Source organism: Palaemon carinicauda, chromosome 1 (genome assembly GCF_036898095.1).
Source record: "Palaemon carinicauda isolate YSFRI2023 chromosome 1, ASM3689809v2, whole genome shotgun sequence".
NCBI lineage: Eukaryota > Metazoa > Arthropoda > Malacostraca > Decapoda > Palaemonidae > Palaemon > Palaemon carinicauda.
This window is the reverse complement of record NC_090725.1, coordinates 12,695,837-12,715,836: the sequence shown is the minus strand read 5'-3', so window position 1 is coordinate 12,715,836 and position 20,000 is coordinate 12,695,837. Positions and strand designations below refer to the sequence as shown.

Genomic DNA, 20,000 nt, shown 5'->3' with positions numbered 1-20,000 from the left:
TTCACGGTTCATTTTGATTAGGGATTAATTGAATTTCCATATAAAATCATCTGAAACACCACTAAGCTATTTTATGATGATTGGCAAACTCGAATAGTCTTCTCACAATTGTTTTTATCACCAATGTTATGTATGGAATATTTCAATTAGTTTATGTTTATATAATGTTTAGATCATTTTTTTCCAATCTATCAATCTTGACATAAGTTCTCTCAACAGATATATCATCTTCCTGATTTGTTTTTTTTGGGGATATCAGGAGTGATCAATCTGATTTGCTATCTATCTTATTATTTACATGTTAATTCATATTTATGACTTCGGAGATACAAGCATTGTTTTTACTTTTTATCATATTTGAACTATTCAACGATCTTTTGTCATTAGTATGTGTATGTCATCTTGTTTTTTATACAAGTAAATTGACTCTACGAAATCTGAGCAAAAATGTGGGGATAGTAAAGATTAATTACTTCAATGCTACTGTAGAATATTATCTTTTTATACAGGATTCTCGTTTTATTTACTTATTTTCTATTCTTTTGATACCGGAGAGAGAGAGAGAGAGAGAGAGAGAGAGAGAGAGAGAGAGAGAGAGAGAGAGAGAGAGAGAGAGAGAGAGAAGGAAAATTGTGGGAGATAGAGAAGAAAATATTTTCATATATTTCATTGCATAATATCTTTGATTTTTTTGTCTTGGTCGCTTGAATGAACTGATATTCATGGTGTTTAGTGATCAAAGAGAAACGTTTAGGATATAAAGACTCTTAATCTTATTTTCAAGTCAATACTGAGAGCAATCCATAAAATATGCAACATAGTTACATACAATCTTTAAAGGGGACGGGGTGTCTGTCAGAAGAGAAATGGGGTTAGAGTAGATTCTTAACTACGAACGGGTTATTGGTGTTACGAACTGGGGTTTTAGCACTTGGCCCAGGATGCTCATCGAGGAATGGGACGATTGATATACAGTTAGGCAATGGGTTAGGTGGCAAAGAAAGTTTTTTCTAAAAATCTATAAAGTAGTTACCCAATCCAAGTAGAAACTTATTGACTTGGAAGAGTAGTATAGAGAAAGAGGTCGTGGTGCCTCATTGGAAACGTCCGGACTGGGGTTCGAGTCCCACTCAACCTCGACAGTTCTTGTAGTGTTTACAACTTCACCATCCTTGTGAGCTAAGGATGGTGAATTTGGGGGATCCTACAGGTCTACCTGCTGAGTCGCTAGCATCCATTGCCTGGCCCTCCCTGGTCCTAGCTTAAATGGAGAGGATGCTAAGGCGCTGATCATATGTATATATGGATAGTCTCTAGGTCCTAGTGTCTAGGGCATTGTCCTGCTAATCAGGGCAGTGTCCCTGTCCCTTGCCTCTACCAGTCACGAGAGGCCTTTAAACCTTAAAGAGACTGTTGATTACCTAGGATTATGCTCTGACGATCATTTATGACCTTTTATGATTGAAGCTCCAATATCAAACTAGTCCATCTGTGAGAAAATAGATGATTTACAGTTCAGTGAAAAAATTATAGAAAATTGTAATAAAAACATGACAAAAGTTAAACAATTCAACGAAGTAAATACCCATGTATTTATATATAAAAGGTACCTGAGTAATATATCACGATAAAATTAAAATGAAAAGACATTGAAGCCTGACACTAAAAATCTCTTCGATTTTGTGTGATACGATTTAACCCTTTTAACACCGTCATAATGTTAAATTTCGAGCACATTTTGCTATATATTTTTTTTCAAATTGCTCTAACAGCCTTAATTTTTGTCGTAGAGAGGTCAGGTTGGTCTCATTCTTTCGGAAAATGCCTGAAGTTTATCATAAAGTTATCAAAAACATGCAAAAATATGTAAATAACAGTGTTTTGCAAGAACGTACTGGTACATGCTTTGGAGGCGAAAGGGTTAAGATATCCCAGAGCTTGGAACGAGAGGTTCTTTGATTTGAAAAAAAGAAAGACGGCAGAATGAGGTTCTAAGGTTCAGTAACCCAGTTTTCTCCTTTCTCCCCTCCCCCCCTCCATCCGCTCCTTCATTTGAATTTTTAAAAATGTGAATGGCACTGGTCTTTTCATCAGTTCTTGTTTTCACAAACGCCAGAGTTCATTAGATTAGGACTTGTTTGTGTGTGTGTGCGTGTTTGTGTGTGGGTGTGTAAGAGATTAAGTCGAAATTTATAAGCTTTTGCATTTACGTTGTTTGTGTTCTGGTCTTAGAGAAATTCATTTTAGCATTCATATTAACTGCTAATAACGACATCTGATGATGAAGTCATCCGATGTTTTTTACTTTTTCTATTATCATTATCATTTATTTATTTGTTGATTTATTTATTATTATTATTACTATTATTAGCACTGTCTTTCTGTTAATATTATTATGATAATGATTTTTGACGAATAATAAATATTATTATTATCATTATTATTATTATTATTATTATTATCATTATTATTATTATTATTATTATTATTATTATTATTATTATTATTATTATTATTATCATTATTATTATTATAATGAAACATCTCTTATACATCTCTAGTGTGATGATATCTACCAGCTCAAAAATTGCCATAATTGTAAACGCAAACATAAATGATTATGTATGTAAAACAAGCTGCTGAAGCAGTCCAAAAATCCTCCTCCACATCATGATTATTTATATACATATATATATATATATATATATATATATATATATATATATATATATATATATATATATATATATATTCTAATATATATATATATATATATATATATATATATATATATATATATTAGAATATATATATATATATATATATATATATATATATATATATATATATATATATACATATATATATATATATATATATATATGTGTATAGCCTATATATATATATATATATATATATATATATATATATATATATATATATATATATTCAAATAAGCCATATATATATATTTTTGATACATTAATGTCTGGATTCTCTTAACGACCTCGGGATCAGAGCCCCAGGCGAAATCACACAAAGACAAGAGCTTGGCTTCGGCCGGGAATCGAACCCTGGTCGGCAAGCTTGTACAGACAGTGACTAACCCACTTGGCCACGAAGAAAGACGTGCCAAGTGGGTTAGTCACTGTCTGTACAAGCTTGCCGACCAGGGTTCGATTCCCGGCCGAAGCCAAGCTCTTGTCTTTGTGTGATTTCGCCTGGGGCTCTGATCCCGAGGTCGTTAAGAGAATCCAGACATTAATGTATCAAAAATATATATATATGGCTTATTTGAATATGAAAAACACGTAAAAATGTGCAAAATTTATCATATATATATATATATATATATATATGTATAGCCTATATATATATATATATATATATATACATATATATATATATATATATATATATATATATATATATATATATATATATATATATATATATATATATATATATGTATATATATATATATATATATATATATATATATATATATATATTCTATATATATATATATATATATATATATATATATATATATATATATATATATATATATATATATATATCATCGTCATCAACTGTTACTAGTGCGCTGCAGAACAGACCTCAGACATGTCTTACCACTTGCAACTGTTTATGGTATATTTATGCCAGCCCACAGCCGCAAACTTTCTTAGTTCATCAATCCATCGTCTTCTCTTCCTTTCCTTGCTTCTATTACAATCTCTAGGGACCTATTCTGTTATTCTTAATGTCCATCTATTGTCTGTCATTTCCATCATATGTCTTGCCCATGTCCATTACTTTTTCTTACATGTTGTTAAAATATCCTCTACTTTAGTTTGCAATCGTATCCATGTTGCTCTTTTTCTGTCTCTTAGTGTTATTCCCGTCATTGTTCTTTCCATAGGTCTATGGGTTGTAACTAGCTCATGTTTTAAGGTCTTTGTAAAGCTCTAAGTTTTCGATGCATAAATTAATACTGGTAGGACCCTCTGATTAAATACTTTTCTCTTTTGAGAAAGTGGAATTTTTCTTTTCATAATATCATTTTGTTCAATAAATCTCTCCATTCTATGCTTATCCTTCTTTTAATTTCAGTCTCGTGTCTTGGGGTAACATTTACTGATTCTAGAGGTTCGTCTATAATCCTTAATTTTGGTCTCTCTGCATTTTAATTGAACATTATCTTTGTTTTACTCATATTCATCTTCATTCCTACATTTCTGCTTTCTCTATTCAAATCTTCTTTCATCTTTAGCAATTCACTAAACAGAACTATGTCATCTGCAAATCTTAATCTTGAGTTGTTGAGGTATTCCAAATTAATAATAATTCCTACATTTTCCTAATCTAAATTCTTGAAAACATTTCTAGGCATGCTGTGAATTATCTAAATGAGATGGAGTCTCCCTGTCTAACTCCTTTCTCAATTGGAATTTTCTTACTATATGTAGTTTTAGGATTGCCGTGCTTCTTGTGTAGATATCTTCAAGTATTCTAACATAAGATTCGTCTATTCACAGTATGTCTGTATAAAGATTCAAACTATGGGGAGAATATAGCGAGAATTAATGAAAATAATTGAAAATTAAAATAAATTAAAATTAAAGACAGCAACACCAAAAGCTCTATTCTGGTAGAAGTACATTCAGAATGGAGACTAATGCTTTTGCTTAGTTAATCGTTGTGTACATGTTACCTGATAGTCTTGTGTTTTAACTTAAACAACGCTATCCCTTGCGGACAAACTCTTCCAATTGTCTATTTACTTCTTTTTATATCTGACTATCTAGTGTGTGTGTGTGTGTTTTTTTTGTTTGTTTGGTTATATATTGTATGTATATACACATGAATTAGTGGTTTCAATGCACACCATTATATAGCATATAGTACATAGTGAATTATCTATTGTATCTTATATAAAAAATTTGATGCTTTAATCATCTTTATATCTGTTTCTTGACATTTTATTATCAATTTATTGTCAGAACTCCAATAAAAAAAAAAAACAATGGAATTTCATTGATTGAAATGAGTAGTTATAATGAGAATTTTCAATTGCGGATAACCTCAGTCCTGAAACAAAACGATAATGCATTTCATCCCTCTCTTCTTCTTCCACTTCTTCTTCTTAGAATATCAACGGTGTACCGACAAGCTTAGATATTCAGCCTTGAGTGCTATGCGTGGGACACCAGATTATCTAATACGTCTTTTTGGGCTCAAGCCATGACGTCCTGATGGAAGGTTCCTTTCGGTAGCTTCCTTGGGTATATTAACTACAAGGAAATCACCATTGATTTTTGCATGTCCTTCTTCATTCACCTTCATGGACAAGGCTTAGCAATAGTAGTGTAGTTGTTGTTGCTATAGTAGTAGAAACGGGAATCCTAAATATATATTAGTAAAGAAAAACTGTTTAGTAAAGTAAGGTTATTCTACTAAGTATATGTTAACTTGATTTGTTTAGCTCTAAAACATGTGGGCCATTCAATTCATAGTGAGATGGAAGATTTGTTCATAGTATTACTGAAACCGTTATATTACATTTCTTTCTTATCAAATACTTCAAGTGTAGCTCTAGCTGTCTTTTGTAAAATCTAGTTTTATAATTTTCGTTTGGGAACCTTAGACAAACATGTCAACTTTAAGAGCTGAAATTGAGATCTGTGTCGGTAAGTTAATTTTCAAGCCTTTCCTTTCTTTTGTTCACGAGCGCAAATCAAGGGCTCTCTTCCGTGGAACAGATGTGTGGCTATCTCTTCCATTTCATTTACAGAAGACTAGAAATGGGTGGGAGAACGTAAGGAGCATTTAGACAGTATTGGTATATATATATATATATATATATATATATATATATATATATATATATATATATATATACATATATATATATATATAAATTTATATATATATATATGTGTGTGTATATATATATATATATATATATATATATATATATACATATATATATATATATAAATTTATATATATATATATGTGTGTGTATATATATATATATATATATATATATATATATATATATATATATATATATATATACAGTATATATGTATATATATGTATATATACAAACATAGATATATATATATATATATATATATATATATATATATATATATATATATATATATATATATACAGTATATATTAGGACAGGTATGGTTACAGATTCTTGTTTTCTTCTCTCGTACTGAGTTTGTTTCTTTGAGAGAGAGAGAGAGAGAGAGAGAGAGGGGGGGGTTGTGCGTAAGACGGAAAGAAAATAACATGCATAACTGCTAAGTGATTTTATTTAAGCCATCAGAAATTTGGATAATAAGCAATCTGGTTTAAATGAATGAAACAAATAGCAGCACGACTCATTCTCAATTGTTATTGATCGTTTGATTTGAAGTAGACAGCAATGTGCGTCTTCCAAAATAAAGATGAAGCATAGTTTTATGCATATGCTTTTGCTGTCGTAACGCTGATTATTTCATTACATCATAATTCCAAAAGTAATGTCATTAGCTCTACTAGGTTTTGATATTAAAACAAGTAATTTGCAGTTTTTTTTTATTGAGTTATTAAACATTTCCACGTAAATAAGTAATGTTAATATACTTCGAAAAAGATAATAATTATTTTCTTTTAGAAAATTAGTTTTATTAATAAGAGAATATTACTTGAATCACGTAACGTTGCACTAAATTTAATTGCTTAATTTAAGTATAATCAAGAATTCATAATTGTCCAGATACCAAGTTGCGTCTAGTCGTCTTTAGAATCCTTCGATTACTATTGAGTTTGAAGTGTTTTTTTTTTTTTTTTTTTTTTTTTTTTTTTTTTTTTTTTTTTTTTTTTTTTTTACACAAAGTAGAAAATCGGGAGAAAATACCACCTTTCATCACAAAATTTAGTATTGTTGAATGGGATCACTAAAATCAGTGTGTTCTTTTGGACTCGAATTGTTAAGTATGCAAGTATGCACAAAGAGATATATGCTTACATGAATATTACACTTTATAAATTCTTCAAATCTAATGCTATTTTCTAATGTCTCTATCCTCTAATCAACGGCAGATTTTCTGATTTTGATATTTTTTTCCTTTCAAAATTGTTGCAAATGTGCGTCTTCTTCCTTCGAAATTTCCTTTAAGATGGCTATTCTAGAATCTTATTCTCAAATCATATCATTAATTCATGTTAATACCATTGATTATTTTCTCTCTTTGAATAGTAATTATCTTTTTCTTTGGTTACTAGAATTTGGAATATTTAAAAATATTTCATTTTTTCAGTGCAAATTATCTGAATTTATAAGAGGTTTTATCTCATGCAAAACCAATTTTAAGAATTACATGACTTGATCATAACCACAAAAAATCAACCTTTAGTAAAGGATGAAGAACAGTAATTTGGTTGTGGTGGCCGATGTGGTAACGTCCCTGCTTGGGGAACGCTAGACTGGGGTTCGAGTCCCGTTCAAACTCGTTAGTTTCTTTGGTCGCAGCAACTTCACCATCCTTGTTTGGGGGAGCTTATAGGTCTATCTGCTAAGTCATCAGCAGCCATTGCCTGGCCGTCCTTGGTGACGTTACCTGCTCGGGGAACGCTAGACTGGGGTTCGAGTACTGCTCATACTCGTTAGTTTCTTTGGTTGCAGCAACCTCACCATCCTTGTTTGGGGGAGCCTATAGGTCTATCTTCTAAGTCATCAGCAGCCATTTCCTGGCCGTCCTTGGTCCTAGCTTGAGTGGAGATGGGGTTTGGGTGCTGATCATATGTATATGTATATGTGGTCAGTCTCTAAGGCATTGTCCTGCTTGATAGGGCAATATCACTGTCCCTTGCCTCTACCATTCATGAGTGACCTTTAAAGCTTTAAATGAGTCGTCCACGTCATCACTATCAAGACAGACATCTTCTAAATTAAGACACGGTTCCTTCTAAAGTGTTTCTCTGGCGAGAGTTGCCGTTTAAGGATGAAATCTGTCATGACTTGAGAAGAAGAGAAGTCCATTGTTCCCTTCACATATGTTCTTTTTTTTTTCCATTCACTTTCACTTTCCTTTAGCTAAGCGATGATTTTATTTCATTTTGAAGGGAATTTTCATTTTACGATTTTCACAATAGCATGATACATTACATCATAACAGTTCTTGGCATGCAGTGTCTTCTTACTGATATTATTATAAAATTTATGGTGAATAATACTTATTTTAATTATTATTATTATTATTATTATTATTATTATTATTATTATTATTATCATTATTATTATTCTATTCAGTCTTCCTCAACATAAAATAAATAATAAACAAGTGACTACTTGTCCGGTTTTTTTCTTGATACTATTCTAGCCTTATTGATTGCTATTCATCTTGTCAGATTATACCTACAAGATCTTACTCTCCTCATTTGGTTTGGCTATTTTGGCCAAGGAGACAGACAGAGAGAGAGAGAGAGAGAGAGAGAGAGAGAGAGAGAGAGAGAGAGAGAGAGAGAGAGACCAATTGTATATGGAGACATGCATTTTATTTCAATTTATAGTTTTATTTTCATAGAAAATTATTAATCGGATAACCTTTTTTAACTATAAGTTGAGTTCGTATTAACTTACAGTGTTTTATTTATTTCATTTATTTAATTTTTATCAAGTTTCTCCACATACTAGAAAGTCGTAATTAACTCTCAACTCTCATAACGATAACAACAGTGTTTTGGTCTTAAGGGAAAGGAAAGAAAATGGTTCCTGAAACTATTTTCGAAGGACAGGCGAATCTTCTCTATTGAATTGTTTTCATTAACAATCATTGTCTGGTTGGCACCGTTTTTCCGCTTTTGTCTCTCTGTTCATTTTATAGATAGCCCCAAGTGTTCTCTTTCCGGGTATCAGTAAGATTTTTGATTTCCGCTTTTGTCTCTATGTCCATTTTATAGACAGCCCCAAGTGTTCTCTTCCCGGGTATCAGTAAGATTTTTGATTTCCGCTTTTGTCTCTATGTCCATTTTATAGACAGCCCCAAGTGTTCTCTTCCCGGGTATCAGTAAGATTTTTGATTTCCGCTTTTGTCTCTATGTCCATTTTATAGACAGCCCCAAGTGTTCTCTTCCCGGGTATCAGTAAGATTTTTGATTTCCGCTTTTGTCTCTATGTCCATTTTATAGACAGCCCCAAGTGTTCTCTTCCCGGGTATCAGTAAGATTTTTGATTTCCGCTTTTGTCTCTATGTCCATTTTATAGACAGCCCCAAGTGTTCTCTTCCCGGGTATCAGTAAGATTTTTGATTTCCGCTTTTGTCTCTATGTCCATTTTATAGACAGCCCCAAGTGTTCTCTTCCCGGGTATCAGTAAGATTTTTGATTTCCGCTTTTGTCTCTATGTCCATTTTATAGACAGCCCCAAGTGTTCTCTTCCCGGGTATCAGTAAGATTTTTGATTTCCGCTTTTGTCTCTATGTCCATTTTATAGACAGCCCCAAGTGTTCTCTTCCCAGGTATCAGTAAGATTTTTGATTTCCGCTTGTGTATCTATGTCCATTTTATAGGTAGCCCCAAGTGTTCTTTTTCCGGGTATCAGTAAGATTTTTGGGATGATTTCGCTACGCATCTGGCCCTCTACCTTCCTGGTTGTGATGGTAGAGTACTTGATTATGAATTTCACTGCTGAGGTTAGATGGCTTACTGTGGTATGTTGCGGGAGTGCCTAAAAGTACCGTTTCGCGTGAGAACTCCCTCTGGTAAGGCCAGGGTCCCTATACAGTATGTTCCCGTGAGTGCGCTTTACTATGAACCACGTTAAATGCAATTGATTTAATAAAGTCATCTTCCAAAACTGAAGATATCAATATGTTATAGACTTGAAAGGACATAGCAGATAGAAAGGGAGTAATATATAGATAATGATAAATAGATGACTTAAAGTAAAAACAATGCACATACAAACTTGCAAAGTTTAGTAAGACATTATTGTGTCTCAGCAGAATTGCGTTTGGTTTGCCGGAGTCCGTGATTTGATTCCCTGATGGAGCCCTTGAGCTTATAGCATCCTTCTTTTCCAACTAGGGTTGTATCTTAGGTAATAATAATAATAATAATAATAATAATAATAACATTTTGCCTATGACCAACCTTCGAAATTCCGCCATCATTGTCTAGATTCTCGAAACTAGGAAACTATCCTTCTTGCACCACCCTCTCCAATAGAAGAAAAAAAAACACACAGATGCTACAAATGAACGCCTTTAATCATAAGCCTTTTATTCCCTTTAGCGATGTGGGTATGTGTAGTTTGTGCCCGTGTTTTGGTACTTCATTTAAACACGCCAGACAGCATAAGCCTTCAACAAACGATGACATTTTAATAGTCTTTTCCTCGCCCGTAACCAGTCAGTCCTAAACAGAATTAACATTTTAATAGTCTTTTCCTCGCCCGTAACCAATCAGTCCTAAACAGAATTAACATTTTAAATAGTCTTTTCCTCGCCCGTAACCAGTCAGTCCTAAACAGAATTAACATTTTAATAGTGTTTTCCTCGCCCGTAACCAGTCAGTCATAAACAGAATGAATAACAACAATAACAACATTTATTATATAAGAAAAAGAAAGCCATGAAAAAGGATTAATATTAATCTAGCTGCGATAACCATCTGCTAGCTTGAAGGTCATCACCGCGAAGGAGGGAAAAAAAATAGGACATATAATCCTCTGGACTTTTAGCGTAATGCGACCTGCTGCAGCTGTTATAAATAACAAATTAATGATGTTTAAGCGGATTAGGGGGAATTGGACGCCGTACGTCAAGGTCGCAAGCAGCCGAAATAGGTTAGTGGATCCCACAGAATTTAAACTGTGGGAATGTCACTTAAGGTTTTTTTTTTTTTTTTTTTTTTTTTTTTTTTTTTTTTTTTTTTTTTATGTCGCACAAACTGTTCGGGCAATGCACTTGTGTTTCGTGTGGCCTTCAGGGTTTGTGTAAGATTACTAAAGTGGTACACTACACGCATACTGGTGCGCATGTTTCTATATGAATAAATGTATGTATGTATGTATGAATGATATATACATATTTATACATCAGTATAAACACACTCACATACATATATATATATATATATATACATATATATATATATGTATATTTATATATATACATACATTATATATATACATATATATGTATATTTATATATATACATATATATATATGAATATATATATTTATAAATACATACACATATATACAGTATATACACACACATATATATATACATACATACATATATATATATACACATACTGTATATATACATTATATATGCATTATATATACATATTTATATATATATATACATACACATATATACAGTATATATATATATATATATATATATATATATATATATGTATGTATATATACATATATACAGTATGTATATATATACATATATATATCTATATATATAAATAAACACACTTATATATATATATATATATATATATATATATATATATTACTCCTTTCAAATTTTTCTGTTTTGATAACCCTCCACCCATCTAGCTATTAGGATTTGGTAATCTGACAAAAAAGGAAAACGATTGATTAACGATATAGTAAATAGATTAGAATATAAAACCCTTTAAATCTAAAAAATCAAGAGTTACAATAAATGAAATGGAAAAAAAAAATATATATTACCTGCGTCTGAAAATATAGACTGATGTATAGCCTAAACATGCTTAGCGGGATATATGTGGGCTTATTTGTGTGGGATTTGGCGTTGGGGCCAAGTTGTCCAATCGATTTGAACAGTGGCCTATTGGAAACGTCCCTGCCTAGCACTCTGCTAGACTCGGGTTCGAGACCGCCCAAGCTCGCTAGTTTATTGCAAAGTCTTGTTTTGATGTAGTATCTGTATTCTCCACATCCTTGTGATCTAAAGATATGGAATTTGGGGGAGCCTATAGGTCTACTTGCTGAGTCATCAGTAGCCATTGCCTGCCCATTCCGGGTCCTAGCTTGGATGGATAGGGGGCTTGGGCGCTGATCATACAGTTTGTATATAAGGTCTTTTTCTTGGGCATTGTCCTGCTTGCTATGTCATTGTCACTGACCCTTGCCTCAGCTATTCATAAGCGGCCTTTCAACCTTTGAATTAATACCATTGTTTAATGTTCATTCCAAGAGACCCAGGGCCTCTGCTATAAGCCCCTGGGCTTATAGCATCTTGCTTTTCCAATTAGGGTTGTAGCTTAGCAAGTAATGATAATAATAATGATATACAAGACATATTTCTGTCGACGATACACAATGGAAACTCTTCATATTGATAGTGTGTCACGCATATAAGGCAATCCTACATGAAGTTCATTAATCAGATTGATGGATTTTGTTCCTCTGCTTAAAAACATTGGAACATTCACAAATCGATATAATTTGCCACCTTATATTGGAAAAATGAACAGTTGCTATATGCGATTATGACTAAGATCTCTCTCTCTCTCTCTCTCTCTCACACACACACACACACACATACACACAGATATACACATAGGTCTATTCCTGAGCGATAACAGCGATCTGGAAACGCTTTTAAAAATCGATTGTACATCTTTTGACAGGTTAGTCAACTGCAGTGGGTCACAGACTGGTTTAAGAGAGAAGAGAGAAAATATAAAGACCTGAGCAGCAATTTATCGGCTAAACTATATATTATCACATGATAAGGGGATACATGAACGTGCTGAAAAGGTTAATGTATCGCCCTGATCAGGAAAGCTGAATTAGTCAGGCCCACCCACACTAGGTTGGTTTGCTGTGAGCGATCAGTCGAAAAATCTCCCCCCATCACCAATCCGCACTGGCCAGCATGGTGATGAAAACTGGCCAAACCCCAAATATGAATTGACATGTCTGAGGGCTTTGTCATGCAGTGGACTGGGATAGGATGCATTTGTTATTGTTGTTTCAAAAAAAAAAAAAAAAAAAAAAAAAAAAAAAAAAAAAAAAAAGAGGAGGACCTTGACGAGGTAATCCTTCTACCTCCCAAGGAGGTATTAAACCTCCTTGCTACCTCTGAAATTTTCTGCTTCGGCGGGTACTTCTGAGTGAACAAAAAAACTTAAGCACCGGCTTCTTTTTGGAAATGGCTCAGAGGGCTAAAGGAGTGACCGGCCGTCAGCGAGGTGGAGATGGTGCGGGTTTTTTGAAGACTGTCTCTGCTGATGCCTCCCTCCAACACCTCGGCCAGACTCTGCCATTTCAATTGGCCAGCTGTCATAACACAAGTTTCGTCCCATTGCTCTCTCTCTCTCTCTCTCTCTCTCTCTCTCTCTCTCTCTCTCTCTCTCTCTAATAGGCTACATAAAGAGACAATTCAACTACAGAAACAAAGACACTGTACTACAGCTGTACACATCACTAATAAGACCCCATCTAGAATACGGAGCCCAATTTGGGGCTCCAAGTATTCAAAAGGGTATAGGCCTACATAGACTGGAAGCAGTACAAGTTAGGGTCACCAAACTAGTTCCAACACTGAGGCAATTTGGATATAGACCGTAGACGGAGGATGGAACGTTTGTATTTATTTCTTCTACAACTTGACGACTAAGGGGACATTTAATAGAGGCATTCAAAAATCTTAAAGGAATTACAAACGTAATTACTACAATCTATTCACTCTTAGCCCAAATCAGTCTAGAGGTAACGGATACAAACTGGAATTGAAATGATACAACACCACTAAATGTGGTAATTTCTTTATATACAAAATAGAAAATACTTGGAATAGACTTCCAGCGGATGTAGTAAACGGTAACACAGTCAACGAGTTCAAGATTAAGTTAGACAAGATCATAAGAACTCGCTGAATGCTTAAACTAAATCGCTCTACCAAAGAGCAAATGGAGTCTCCATGGATGGACTAAAAAGTCTTCGAGACATCCAAAATCCTTGTAACTCCTTGTAACATTCTCTCTCTCTCTCTCTCTCTCTCTCTCTCTCTCTCTCTCTCTCTCTCTCTCTCTCTCTCTCTCTCTCTTCATATATATATATATATATATATATATATATATATATATATATATATTGATAATGAGCAATACGTAACGAAACAACAATTCGAGCTATAATGATGGAAACAGAATAATAGTGCTAATTGTATTCGATATTAAAACATTAATAATAATTATTATTATTATTATTATTATTATTATTATTATTATTATTATTATTACTGCTACTATTGGTGTTGTTGTTATCCTTGTCTGAAATAAAATATCGATCTTTTTCTGAGATATATAGCCTACATCTTTATATATATATATATATATATATATATATATATATATATATATATATATATATATATATGTGTGTGTGTGTGTGTGTGTGTGTGTGTGTTTCCAGGTCATTGACATAATAACTGTTTTTGAGGTATGTGAATACATTGTCCTACAAGATTGAAAGATGATAAAGCTTCATATCCTAGTTATAGGATACAAAGAGAAGTTATCATGGTAACAGTGGTAACTGAAAACTTTCATATTATGCTTAATGATTTTTTTCTTTCGGGGAACTATTTTTCTTATCAAGGAGATTATAGTTTGGTTTTAAAGGATTTGAGAAGGAATTCGACTCCTTTGAGGTCAAGCTTGGATTTATAGGATTAGTACAATCCTAATCCTATTGAACCGTATGAGTATGTACGCAACAACGTTTAAGATTATGCTGACAATATCGTAGCTTTCTTGTCCATTAAAAATCTATTATCTTTACTTTGTTTTACGATTAACCAATGCCTGAAAGTGTTTATGCTTCTTGAAGTGCTTACGATTTTGTTTTCAAGTTTTGCTGTAGGTTCCCATATCGTCATCATCTGCGATTACTTTGCTTTATTTAATATTCTTTCTTCAGTATATTGTAATTGCAGTTAGTTTCTTTTATATAAAATACTTAATAAGTTTTAACATCACCCATAAAATTGATCGATTACAAACGAACTTGAGTATGCGAATGTCCTTACATATACAGAACAGTCACACACAAAATAAAGTTCATGGCCATGTACTCTGTTCCTTTATACATATGTGGGTTGTACAAAGAGAACACGACGAACTGAAATAGCCCCGTGCTCAGATGCGCTCTCTCTCTCTCTCTCTCTCTCTCTCTCTCTCTCTCTCTCTCTCTCTCTCTCTCTCTCTCTCTGCCTTGGCTTTCTATGAAAGGATCCCTCCATCAGTACCTTAAGGCTTACACGACACACCCACCTCTTCAGCAAAGAATAATCGTGGTACTGGATATGGTTTGGTCATCATTAGTTCAAATGGAGTCCTTTTCTTCTTTTGCTGTTTTATTGTTGTAACTCTCCTTTGATGTCAGATACCTCATTTGTATATATGAATAGAAAATTGCCAAAGTAAATACTATCGGCATTTAAGAAGCGTTGGTTAAGAAGGTTTCATCTCTCTCTCTCTCTCTCTCTCTCTCTCTCTCTCTCTCTCTCTCTCTCTCTCTCCTTATCTGAGAACGGGTGGCTTTTAAAATGCCACTCGCGCTGATGAAGTCATTTTATTCATTCCGTTATGGCGCCATAAATAGTCATTTCTCCAAACAGTTTTTCTCGGCGCTCAAGTAACACTTCCGCGCTCCATAAGTCTGTCATTCTGATGGGGAATGCGCTGGTGATGGACGTTTTGTGGCCGACTCCTCCCTCCATTTGAGTGGGAGAAGAATCCGCCTTGTTAGGACTTTTGGGTTGTTGTTTCTACAAATGGTTTGTTGAAGAATATTTCCTGCAAATAGAGCATAGACCTCTTGGCACAGAACTGGATGGGAAAATAGGTTACACAACCAAAATATATAAAGTTTTGTTGATCATAAAACTGCAGTCTTTTCCGCCACTCTACGCTGTGTTTGTTCCCTAGAAATTTCGTCACCTTGACGGTTGTGCATACAACCAAATATCCCTGTGGGTCGTATCAACTTTTTGTCATCCAGCCCGAAACCCAAACAACAGGACAATGACGTAACACGTGTCTCTCTACGGCATTGTCCTTCGCACGGAAGGACAAAGAAAAAAAAATGAATGTCTGATGCGAGACCTTGTTTCAGTGTTCAAACAAACACAATGGCCGCCTCCAATAGTATGTCTTGCTGGTGCTCTTCCGTAAACCTTTCAAGTTAGACTGGCTAAACTTTGACATGCGCTTAGCCTTTAAGGGAGTTGGGTGTGGACTGGCAAAGGATTCCATTACAGTCACATTGTATAAGAATGAAAATATGATAGATGTGAGGTTGTAATTGTTAAATGCTAAGGGTTAATTTGTTCCCAGATGTTTTTCCTTCTTAAAGGTTTATTGGCAACTAGAGAGTTTGGCGCTTAAAATCATATTTTAGAAACATATTTTTTTCTGGTGTGGGGTACTGTATATTAATCATCCTAACTTACTTATATGGATGAAAAGTGAAACCTGAATAAGAAATATGTGGGCAACAAAGTTTTCGTAGCTTGATACATATTGCATGATTATCCCGTGCTGTCTGTAGCGATATTTATCCTTTGTTTGTATTATAAGGAAGTATTATTGCAGCAGACCCTGTAGACATCCTATTATTATTATTATTATTATTATTATTATTATTATTACTTGCTAAGCTACAACCCCAGCTGGAAAAGCAGAATGCTGTAAGCCCAAGGGCTGCAACAAGGAAAATAGCCTAGTGAGGAAAGGAAACAAGGATACTGCAAGAAAAGTAATTAACAATAAAAATGAAATACTTTAAGAGCAGTATTACTATTATTATTACTAATTGCTAAGCCACAACCCCAGCAACAAAAGCAGAACGATACAAGCCCAGGGGCTTCAACAGGAAAAATAGCCCAGTGAGGAAAGGAAACAAGGGAAAATAAAATATTTTAAGAACAATGACATTCAAATAATTATCTCCAATAAAAACTATAAAAACATTAACAAAGCAAGAGGAAGAGAAATAAGCTAGAATAGTGTGCCCGAGTGCACCCTCAAGCAAGAGAACTCTAACCCAAGTCAGTGAAGGACCATGGTACAGAGGCTATGGCGCTACCCAAGACTAGAGAACAATGGTTTGAATTTGGAGTGTCCTTCTCCTAGAAGAGCTGCTTACCATAGTTAGTCTCTTCTACCCTTACTATGAGGCCACTGAACAATTACAGTGCAGTGACCCCTTGGGTGAAGAAGAATTGTTTTGTAGGCTTAGTGTTGTCAGGTGTATGAGGACAGAGGAGAATATGTAAAGAATAGGCCAGACTATTCGGTGTGTGTAGGCAAAGGAAAAATGAACCGTAACCAGAGAGAAGGATCCAATGTGGTACTGTCTGGCTAGTCAAAGGATCCCCATAAGTCTCTAGTGGTAGTATCTCAACGGGTGGCTGATGCCCTGGACAACCTACTATTCCGTGGAAGCTTCCTTAACACTAATGATAATACATGTAAGATTTCAAGTTTTTTAGCAGTGTTTAAAGATTCAACATTACAATGTATTTGAAATATTAATATCTCCAATATTTAGAGATTATATCTTTATTATTTATACCATTCGAGTTTCTCTCTTATAGAAATCTGTCCTTCAGAAACTCCCTAATTTATAATATTTTTGCATCCAACACATTATTCCATCAAGTACATCATCCCTCATTAGTTGTTTAGTACCTATTACTCGTTTCCTGGTTCGCTAAACAAAGTAACAGACTTAACTGTATAAACAGGTATGAGCTCATCGAATAATCGGACCTTTATGCGATGCGTATCATAAAATTCTCCTCTCTCTCTCTCTCTCTCTCTCTCTCTCTCTCTCTCTCTCTCTCTCTCTCTCTCTCTCCTCTCTCTCTAAGGAATCTATTTATACTATTTAAAGCAGAATCAACTGAATTTTCTTTTTGTATAAATTTGGAAATGGACAATACAATGACCTTTCTTTTTTTTCTATTTTTAAGTAGTTGAAGGTGTTTTTTGAGAGGTATAGTAAATCATGTTTTAAAATTTATTTTCTTTTATCATTTACAGTAGGTTAGGTTACCTCTTGTCACATCAGAGCATTGTAATCTGCAAGAGCTTGCTTTGTTCTTTATGACTTGTTTCCGAAAATTTACTTGCCTTACGTTTAACAAAGGCAAAAGCCAAGGCAAGGCAAAGGCAAAGCAAGGCAAAGGCAAAGCAAGGCAAAGGCAAAGGCAAAGGCAAGGCAAAGGTAAATTTTACTCTATCATATTCTAAAAAAAATATTACTGGGTGGACGGTTGATTTGAAATAAGCCGTCTAGAAACCTATGGACTCCGCAACGAACAATAAAATTAACTTCTTTTTTTTTTTCTTCTTTTTTTTTGCTGATATGTATGTTATCATCAATGTTAAGCGTTAATTCTATTGTGATTTTGTTACCCAGACCTTAGAACTCTGTGGTTAACCTGCTAATTGATGTTTATAATGTATCACTGATATTATGGCATATCTCATCTTTTTTTTTTACCGATGTCAAAAGTGTAAGATCACTGTACCCTTATTGTAACTCTGTATATGGCTTTTGCTGAAATAAAGATTATTATTATTATTATTATTATTATTATTATTATTATTATTATTATTATTTATTTATTTATTTATTTGAAATAAAAAAGAAGAAAATAATCAGCTATATTAAAAAAAGCCTCCGTGGGTCACCTATCTTTTTTTGCATTCTCTTTGTCTACAGAGTTAATGGCGTATTTTAAATGTTTATTTTGCCTGCGTTCTGGGAGAGTGGTTAACGCCTGCCTGGTGCCGTGACGTTGTCGCTCGTCATATCGAGTTCTCTCAACAAATATAAATATTTTTCTCCCCGATTACGTCGTTTCTGCTCTCTGTCTTTTAGGCTAACACGTCTGGCAGAATGTGCTTGTTGCCTCGCAAGGAAACGTGTTTACTTTCGTCTATAATTTCATAATATTATTGAAGAATTCTTACTGTTGTGATAAACAACATGAACTTGGTCTGTCTCTCGAACAGTTTTCATTGGGGGGTGTTAAATTAAACAGTCCTCTTTTACATATATACTCAAAACCTACGTAACCTGACTTAATTTGATTTACATTTGAGTGAAGCATCGTTGTTTTCTGTTGATTGGACCAGCACGATTTTGTATAGTAGTTCATACAGTGTTTTTCCTTCCACACGATTCATCTCATTAGACAGACCTACATGAAACTGACTGAACTGACTGACTGACTGAACTGACTGGTTTATGGTAAAGAACTAAGTCTAAAAGCAGATTCTTTCAACAACCAGTGACCGATCAAAAGGTCTTTTGAGGATTTTTCAAAATAACTGTCATAGCCGTACTATAGGTCAATGTCGTAACTTTATCCCTGAAATGGTGGTTTATTGTGTCAATTTCAAGTCTCAGGACACGTATTGCTCCCTCCCTCGATATACTACTGGGGGGTGGGGGATTCCAAAAACTACAGGGCCATAAGGAAAACAACGATGGCCAAAAAAAAAAAAAAAAAAAAAAAAAAAGGCTAATGATCCTGCTGGTGATCCTAATGTGCGCAGAAGCTTCTTTGACTTTCCTTTAGGTCGTTTTGGTGATGAAGGATTTTGTGGTTAGAAGAATATCCTCTTCTTCTCCTCCCCCTCTTCATCTTCCACATTTTGACTGCTCTGTAACTTAAGACATAGGATTTGTAGAAGGTTTATTGTCTTTAAGAGAGAGAGAGAGAGAGAGAGAGAGAGAGAGAGAGAGAGAGAGAGAGAGAGAGAGAGAGAGAGAGAGAGAATAATACGCGAGCCAAAATAAAGTTAATGATAATAAAAGTTAATTCAACGGGAATGTTTACGCAAATGCTGTAATTATTCTGGCAATACATATTTTCTACATCAATGTTAATGTTATTGAACTTTTTGGCTGTTATTTATTTATATTTTCTACATCAATGTTAATCTCATTGAACTTTTT

The 20,000-nt window shown here is 33.8% G+C and overlaps 1 protein-coding gene across 1 annotated transcript in view; it reads left to right on the top strand.

Annotated features, from left to right (window-relative positions):
• Positions 1-20,000, top strand: part of LOC137647033 (spondin-2-like) — a 53,885-nt gene that overhangs the window by 788 nt on the left and 33,097 nt on the right.